The sequence below is a fragment of the Chrysochloris asiatica genome, unplaced genomic scaffold, assembly GCF_000296735.1.
Source record: "Chrysochloris asiatica unplaced genomic scaffold, ChrAsi1.0 scaffold00012, whole genome shotgun sequence".
Taxonomy (NCBI): Eukaryota; Metazoa; Chordata; class Mammalia; order Afrosoricida; family Chrysochloridae; genus Chrysochloris; species Chrysochloris asiatica.
Genome location: NW_006408530.1, coordinates 4849865 through 4859731, shown reverse-complemented (window position 1 = coordinate 4859731; position 9867 = coordinate 4849865).

Here is a 9867-nt window from a genome sequence, read left to right as displayed (position 1 = left end):
TTCTTGGTCCAGGTACAGATTCCTCAGAAGTACAAGGAAATATATACACAATAAGAAATATAAGCTATATCTCTCCCAAAATGTTGAGTTTCTGTACATTCAATTCATATTTGTAAATTACCGTACCTAAGTGTAACATTTTCTTCTTAAGGAGAAATAAATGTCCTTAAACTGGAGGAGAAAAACTTTTATCTTAACAAGTGATTTTTTTTTTTTCACTTTGCGTTCTTTACATTATGATAATCATTCAGAGAGGTATACAGGATAAGAAATGTGGGTTAATGTTAGTCTTTTTTTTTTTCTTTTCTTTTCAAGATTTAAAAATTGTCCCATATACAGAAACTAAAAGTCTATTAGGAAACTTTCTATTACTTTTTGTTGTTGTTAGGTGCTTTTGAGTCAGTCTCAATACATAGTGTTGTTGTTGTTGTTGTTGTTGTTGTTTTTATGTGCTGTGGAGTCAGTTCTGACTCATAGCGACCCTGTACAGGGTTTCCGAGGCTATAAATCTTTAAAGGAGAAGAAAGTCCCATCTTTCTCCCCCAGAATAGCTGGTAGTTTCAAACTGCTGACCCTGCGGTTAGCAGCCCGATTCATAACCACTACGCTACCAAAGCTCCTTCAATACATAGCGACCCTATGCAAAACAGAATGAAACACTGTCTGGTCCTACACCATCCTCACAATTGTTGCTACACTTGAGCCCATTGCTGCCGCGACTGGGCCAAACTATCTGACTGGGGTTGCTTCCTCTTTTTTGCTGACCCTCCATTTAACCAAGCATGATGGCCTTCTCCATGGACTGGACCCTCCTGATAATATGTTTATAGGATAAGAGACGAAGTCTTGCCATCCTTACTTCTAAGAGAGTTCTTCCAACATAAATTTGTTGGGTTTTTTTTGGCAGTGCCTGGTGTGTTAATATTATTCTCCAAAATCATAACACAAAAGCATCAATTCTTCTACTGTCCTCCTTACTCATTGTCCAACTTACAAATGTATATGAGACTATTTAAAATACCATAGCTTGGGTCTGGTGCACCTTAGTCAGTCTTCAAACTGACATCTTTGCTCTTGAATATTTTAAAGAGGTCTTGTACATCAGATTTGTCTAATGCAAAACTTCATTTGATTTCTTGACTGCTGCTTCCATGTGCGTTGATATTTGATCTGAGCAAAACAAAGTCTTTGACAACGTCAATCTTTTCTCTAATGGTGTTATTTATTGGTCCAGTGGTAAGGAATTTTATTTTCTTTGTATTCAGGTGCATCCCATACTTAGAGCTGTGGTCTTGGATCTTCACCAATAAGTATGTTAAGTTCTCTTCACTTTCAGCAAATGAGGTTGTTTCATCTCCATATTGCAAGTTGTTAATGAGCCTTCCTCCAGTCTTGATGCCACATTCTTCTTCATATAATCCAGCTTCTCGAATTATTTGCTCAGCACACAGAATACAACATTGGCACACATCTCTACTGATTTTAAAACATTCAGTGTTCCTTTGTATTGCTTTAACAATTGCCTTTTGGTTCCCCATAATCACAATTGAGTGTTCTGGAATACCCATTCTTCACAATGCTATCCATAGCTTGTCATGATCCACACAGTCAAAAGCTTTTGCATAGTCAATGTAGCACAATTAAACATCTTTCTGGTATTCTCTGCTTTCAAGCAAGATCCAACCAACGTCAGCAATGATGTACCTCAATCCATGCCCTCATCTGAATCTGACTTGAACCACTGGCATTCCCGTGTCAAAATGTTGGAAGCTAATTTGGGCTTATTTTTATGAAAATTTTACTTGCATGTGATATTAATGATATGGTTGAATGATTTCCACATTCTGTTGAGTCACCTCTCTTTGGCATGGGAACAAAATGGATCTCTTCCAATCAGCTGGCCAGGTAGCTGTCTTCCAAATTTCTTGGCATAGATGTGCAGGTGCCTCCAATGCTGCATCTCTTTGTTGACGGATTTCAACTCCTGGAGCCTTTGTTCTTTGCCAGTGTCTTCAGTCTGCCTTAGAATTCTTCCTTCAGTACCACTGTCTCTTGATCATATGCTACCACTTGAATTGTTGAAAATCAAACATTTCTTTTTGGGACAGTGACTCCTGTTTATTCTTTCCATCTTCTTTTGATGCTTTCTATACCATCTGACATTGCTAGTCGATGAGTGAATTTTTTTCTTCAGTTATCTCAGCTTGAGAAATGCTGAGTGTATTCTTCATTTTTGGTTATCTAATTCTAGGTCTTTGCACATTTCATTATAATATGTGACTTTGTCTTCTCTAGGTGACCTTTGAAATGTTCAGTTCAGCCCTTGTACATGCTCATTTCTTCCATTTGCTTTAGCATCTCTATTCTTGAGAGCAAGTTTCATAGTTTTCAGAAATCCATTTTGGTCTTTTCATTCTTTCTTGTCTTCCTAATGACCTTTTGCTTTCTTTCAGTATTATACTCTTGATGTCATCTCACAAGTCTTCTGGTCTTTTCTCATTAGTATCTAATGTATCAAATCTGTTGTTGGAATGATCTCTAAATTCAGGTGGGATATGTTCAAGTTCATGTTTTGGCTCCCATGGACTTGTTTTAATTATCTTCATCTTCATCCTGAACTTGCATATAAGCAATTGATGATTTGTTCTACAGTCTTCCACTGGCTTCATCTGACTGATGATAGTGAGCTTTTCCACCTTCTCCTCCCACATATATTTTTTTGTTTTTGTTAAGTGCCATTGAGTCAGGATGGCTCATTGTGACCCTGTATAGGGTTTCCAAGGAGTGGCTGGTGAGTTTGAACCACCAACTGTGGGGTTCAAACTGACCTTGTGGTGAAGTGCTTATACTACAGAACCACACTAGGACTCCCACAGATGTAGTCAATTTGATTTTTGTGAATTGCACCTGGTGAGGTGCATGTGTATAATTGTCTTTTATGTTATTTATAAAAGTTTTTACAATCAACAATATATTGGTCATTCAAAATTCTTTCATGCAATCTTCAACTACTGATCCTTCCTCTTTGTTTCCATCCTTTGCATTTCAATCACCAGTAATTATCAATACATCTTGATGACATATTTGATCAATTTCAGACTGAAGAATTTGGTAGAATTCTATAATTTCATCATCACTGGCTTTAGTGGTTGGTGCACAAATTTGAATAACAGCGATATTAGCTGGTCTTCTTTTTAGCATATGGATATTATCCTATCACAGATAGCCTTGTACTTTAAGATAGATCTTGAGACTTTCTTTTAGATTATGAATATGACACCATTCTTCTTCAGTTTTTCATTCTTGCCATAGTAAAGCATATGATTGTCAGATTTAAAATGGCTAGTACTGGTCTATTTCAGTGCACTGTGTGGCACTGGATCAGTACTGGACTATGAGCCATAACATCAATATTTCAAACCCACCATCCACTCCTTTGAAATCTTACACAGAGTCGCTATGAGTTAGAACTGATTCACCGGCACTTAATAACAACAATGCCTGATATATCGATGTTTATGCATCCCATTTCATTTTGATGCCTTCCAATTTTCTTAGATTCACACTTCATACATTCCATATTCTGATTTCTAGTGGATGTTTGCAGCAGTCACTCTTCATTTTGAGTTGAGTCCTATCACTAAAAGAAGGTCATGAAAGCTTTACTCTATTCATGTCAAGTCTACTTTGAGGGGGCAGTTCTTCCCCAGTCATATTTTGTGTGCCTTCCAATCTGGGGAGCTTATCTTCCAGCACTATATCGGACAGTATTCTGAGACTCTTCATCATGTCTCAATATTTAATATTCTGGTTTAATTTGTCAGTGTTCCACTATAATTTATAAGGTTTTCAGTGGCTATACATTTGGAAGTAATCCACTTCTCCTTCTTCCTGTTCTGTTTTAGTTTGGAAGCTCAGCTGAATCATATCCACCATGGGTGACCCTGCTGGTTTTTATTATACAGGTGGCATAGCATCCATCATTACACAACACACAGGCTGCTGACAGATGATTGGTGGTTGCTTTTAGACACTCTAAAACAAGAGTCTATTCTAATAAATGTCATTTCTGTTTGCCTACTATAATATTTTTTCTGCTATGACACATTCATCATCACTTGGTGGTGAATTAACCTGCCATAGTTTCTGAACAAGTTGGTCCTCCTTGTTATGTTTTTAAAGAGTGAATAACTAATTCAATTCAGTCGGTAACCTATTTGTAAATACTAGGTCTGATGTGTCTCTGTAGGATAAGTATTATGCTGTTAATACTGTTAACTGTGGTCCAAACCCACCAATTGCTTCTGAGAAACTGTATACAGTGTTGCTGTGAGTTGGAACTGGCTCGTCATCACTTAACAACAACAATACCAAATAGTTCATAGGATATTTTCAAAACACCCCAGTCTTTGGAATGCTGGTGCTGGAGATCTATAAAAACTTCTAATATTTCCTTGGCATTCTATTGGAAGAATATTTATAGTACATTTTTCTCTAGTGTTGTGGTTTTATAAATATCTCATTGTAATCAATAAGGTCTGTGGACAGAACTGTCAATCTCCTTTCTTTTAATAATTCCCCATATCTGACATTTAAATCGTACAAACCCTAAAGATGCAAAAATCTAATTAGCTTTCTTTTGAGTGCTCTTGACTTACAGATCATGATTTTCCATCATCTAATTGAAAGGTGTCAGAAGAAATGTTGAATTATTTCCATAACTTTGTGTGGCATATTGAAAAATTGTCAGGAAAATAAACAGAAACTATACAGGGACTTAGAGGTTCAGAAACATTGATGAGATTCTTCAATAAAAGAATCATAAATATGTTTGCATTTTAAGATTTTACTGTGGAGAAACATCTATGGTACATAAGCATAAATAACTAATCAAACTAGAATTGTTAGCTTGTGTGTCACAGTCATAGAGCCCTGGTAGTGCAATGATTAAATACTCAGCTGCTAACCAAAAGATTAGCAGTTCAAACCCACCAGGCACTCTATGGGAGAAAGCTGTGGCTGTCAACTCCCATAAAATTTTACACCTTGGAAATCTTGGGAAGCAGTGTGACCCGGTCATATAGGATTGCTATGAGTTGGAATTGACTCATAGGTATGTTACCTACTGTTATATGTCAGGAAGAGCATTGCTCTTGAAAGTAGTACTAGTGTTGAAAGTAGTAGTACGTAGTAACTGCCCACTCAACTCACCCTGCTAATGGACTATTGGGACATTTAAAAATATTTGCTTAATTATATTTACTCCAAGAGATAGGTACATGAAATCTCCCTTCCTAGAGACTTCTTCATTCATACATCCTTTGGAGAGAGACATTATGGCACTAACTTCATGATTATGAATTAACCATTGGAAAACAAAACAAAAGGTTTTTATTGAGCAAAAATTCCGTATTAAGCACTGTGATATATATTTTCTCATGCATTATGAAGCTTTGGCTTTCTATTTTACGTTTGGGAAGCAGGCATCTTTGTCTCCAATTTGGGACTGTTGACATTCAAGTTGGGAGATATTTTATACTAAAGCAGAAGACTTTTAACAGTAAAATTCCTAGGATGTGTGACACAACAATTTCAGAGAAAAGTGCATCTTGAAAGAGGAAAAAAAATACCTTGCAAGAAAGGTGCTGAAGGTGATGCTCTTGAAACATAACATGTGCTTTATTATTTTCCTTTTCCTCTACCATTTAGTAGACTGAATTTGGGATGTCTTCTCAGCTAAAACATTTGTTTCTGTGCCATACCCCTCAAATTGTGGTAGTAAGAGTGAGCACAATATCTTTCCATAGTACACTCACTTTTACTTTAGTGGGCTTCTGATATTTGCAACCATAGAACCTTAAGCAGAGCAATATTTTTTTTATAGCTTTTTACCCACTGCATAGTATAAAATTACTTGTTTTCAGTGTACCTTTTCTGTCTTCAAGATTTAAGGAAATAGTTATTTGGAAGACTGTAATAAATTACATGACAATAAAAGTAGAAACAACAACATGTTGGAAACATGGGTGTTTAAAAATGTATAGCGGGTGTTCAGCCTAAGGATGAATTCTGCAGAAATGAAGAGGCATCTCCAACACTTTTATGAGCCAACAATGCCTTCACCATGGAAAGATTAGATGATCTGTGTCCATGTTTGTTGTGCCTAAGGCTCTGGTAATCAATATTATACTACTGACTAGATCTATGCTCATTGTGCATACGTAGAACATAAGTCAATAAACTTGAAAGGTTTTGCAGATTAATTTGAGGTTTTAAATTGTTTCTAGTACCATATTTCTATTCATGTTTGAGAAAATTACTTTTAATATTTTGGATGTCTAGAGACAAGGTAGGAGAGAAGAGAGAATAATAGAATATGTTTCTTATGGATAGCATATTAAATGGAAACTAAACACATAAACATGAGGTGTGTATGTGTGTTATTGTGTAATGGGGAGAACCCTGTGAAAAGGGAATTTCAAACACCTTGTATTTCAATATCACATTTGGTGATTACATTTTTAGCATGCTGGGAAGGAAATCAGGCACAAAATACCCATTATGTAAGAAGATTTTTTTCTGTCTAATTCCCCTGCACCCTGCTGAATGCATACCCATTTATGTTTAATTCCACACATTCAAAATGCAGTCACATTTTGAATGGAAAAGAGTTTAAACCAAGACAAGCAGTTACTTAGCTATTTTTCAAAAATATTCTCCTGTGCTCCCTAATACTGTCTCTAATGAAGACATGAAAAGCAAAATATACACTTAAAAATTAATATGTCTCAGTAAATAGGTTCCAAGAATCATCACTTACTTTATAGTTTTTGACTTTTTGAAAAACAGAAACTTGATATTCTTAGTTGATATTAGCTTCTATGAACCTCTTGTAGCTTTATTTTAATAGACAGATATTTTGGGGGCAGATTTTGTTTTTTGTTTTTTTACTATCATTAACTGTAGATAGTAAATATACCAATGTCTAGTTATAAAATGCCTTCTGTTTCATGAAACATTCTCTCACCCTAATCAAAGACCCAATTAGATAAAATGAAACAGCTCTTTGTTTTGCTTTGTGTGTGTATGTTTAAATTGAAGAAATTAAGGCTCAAGTAGGAACTGCTTTGCTAAAGGCAGCTCATCAATATTTAAAATAGTACTAGAACCAAGGCTTTTCAGCCCCTAGGTCAAGACCCTTACTGCTACTCATAATAATATGCACCATTTAAGTCCTCTTAAGTAATGTGTCCTGGTGTGGTGCTGTGCATTAATGCACTGGACTGCAAAGTCAGTTTGAACCTCAAGGGTGGCAGTTTAAGTTCACCAAGTTCATCAAGTGCTCCTTGAAAACCCTATATATAGTCACTATGTGTTGGAACCGACTCAATGGCACTTAACAGCAATTACAAGTAATGTGTCAAGTTATTTGTTTAAATTTCTAGAAATATATCAAAGAAAATAATAGAAAAACTCAGAGAGATTAACCGGAGTCCTAGTGACATACGGGATTACATGTTAGGCTGCTAACTGCAAGGTCAGCAGTTTGAATCCATTAGCTGTTCCACAGGAGGAAGATGAGGTTTTCTGTACCTGTAAATATTAACATCCTTGTTAACCCTATACAGAGTTTTTATGAGTTAGAACTGACTCCATGGCACACAATCACCACCAACAACACCACAGAGATTATTAGAGTCTCTAGTAGCATAAATAGCTAAGCATTTGACTACTAGTCAAAAGCTTGGAAGTTCAAACCCACCCAGAGTTGCTTGGAAGACAAGGACTGAACAACTGTTTCCAAATGTCACACCTTTGAAAACTCTATGGAACAGTTATACTCTGACACACATGGTGTCACCATGAGTCAGAAATGACAAATGACAACAACAAAAGAAATTATTACAGTAGAAAAGTAGATTCTCTAAAAGAAGGCTAAAGTAATTGTGATCAGTTAGCCTGGAGAATAGAAGGAGAAAAGGTGAGTTAGTATTCATCTTTAAAAAAAATGTTTCTGTGAGGAGGGATTTTGTACCTCTCATGATGATGTAAAGTACAATGATGAACTATTGAGTCAAATATGAAGGGACTTCAAAAATGTCATGGAAAAAAAAATCTTTTAATTCTACTTTTCCAGAAACTTTTAAAGACTCTTTTTATAAGGTAACTTTTATGGACAGGGGTACATTAACTCATGAAATGACAAGAAAAGGGTGAAATTTCCTTTTCTAGAAAATTATACTAAGGAACCCTTTTGCCTGACTCTATTACAGCACTGTGTGGTTATTCAAGTTTGCAATATTATATTAGCTGCCCTATATGAAATTGCTGAATTTCTAAAATGCCCAAGTCTTACATATGAAGATATCTATATGATGCTCTAATTCCCTTTCAAATTCACATTGCTTCATTCCAACTGAATTGAATATTCTGACTTGAAGGAAGCTCAAGATACTATAATCTATCACATGATCTTTAATTAACCAACCATACCTCAGGGTAAATCCAAACACTCTGTGGATGCAGTGGGAATTCCAATTCTAGCTTCCCTGTTCTGCTTTTTCTTTCCTTTTTGCTTTCATTAAGCTTCTTCCACATTTCAGCACTGATAAGCTTCTCTCCAGATGGTAAGATACAGTAGAGCAGAGAGGAGAATTTAAGATTTCCTAATATGATTATTTCTTAGCAGACTTTGTGAAGGAAAAAAAAAAAAAAATGAGAGAGGAGAGGGAAATGAAAATCATGGAAAATTCACTGCATTTGCTTGGAGCTTTTAAATTCATGTTATCAATGAGTATATTATAAGTAAATATGTAAGATCTTATGAGCACCTGCCAGAAATTCAGTTTTATTAAAGCCCTGTAAAGAATGTAAGAAAAATTGAACATATGGTTTTAACAAGTAAAGTGTTTATAGTAAGTATTGATAAAAATAACTGTTTAGAATTGGGTGCTGACGTGATACAGATTGTATGGTTCATAGATGCTTACATGAGAACAGGATGGGTTCAGTCTTCTGTAATTATTGAGTACATATTATGTGTACTGAGTTGAATTTTGTTGTTGAACTGTTAAGAATCAGTTCTGACTCATAGTGACCCTGTACAGGGTTTCCATGGAGCAGCTGGTGGCTCTGAACCACTAACCTTTCTGTTAGCAGTCCAGTGTTTATCCTGCAGCGTCACACCATGACCCCACTAAATTGAATAGGTCCCTCTAAAATTCACGTCCTTTCCTGAACCTGAAAATGTGACCTCATTTGGAACTAGAGCTGTTACTGCAGGTGTAATTAGTTACCACAGATGTAATTAGTTACCGCAGTCTTACCGAAGCACAGTGGCCTCTTAATCCAATAAGATGGATGCCCTTATAAGAAATGGAGAAGAGAAACAGAAAATGAGACCCAAAGTGAACTCCAGTCTCTGCCTCAGTCATAAGACAGATACTGGAGTAATGCTTTGTCAAGTCAAAGACCATCAAGGATTGTTGGCAATCATCAGAATCTACAAGACTCAAGGAAGGATTCTTCCTTTCGAGTATTTTGAGGAAGCCTGACCCTGTTAGCACTTTTATTCTGGTTTTCTGGCCTCAAGAACTAGGAGAAAATAAGTTTCTGTTGTTTTAAGTAATTTGGTTCATGATAATTTATTACAACAAGCTGTAAGAAATAAATAGTGGTGGTGGTGTGCCATGAAATAGGTTCTGACTCATAGCAACCCTACATAGTGTTTCTGAGGCTGTAAATCTTTATAAGAGCAGAAAAACTCATCTTTCTCCAGAGGAATGGCTGGTAGTTCCAACTTGCTGACCTTGAGGTTAGCAGCTTGACTCATAACCAGTACCTTACCAGAACTCCTTCAGGAAATGA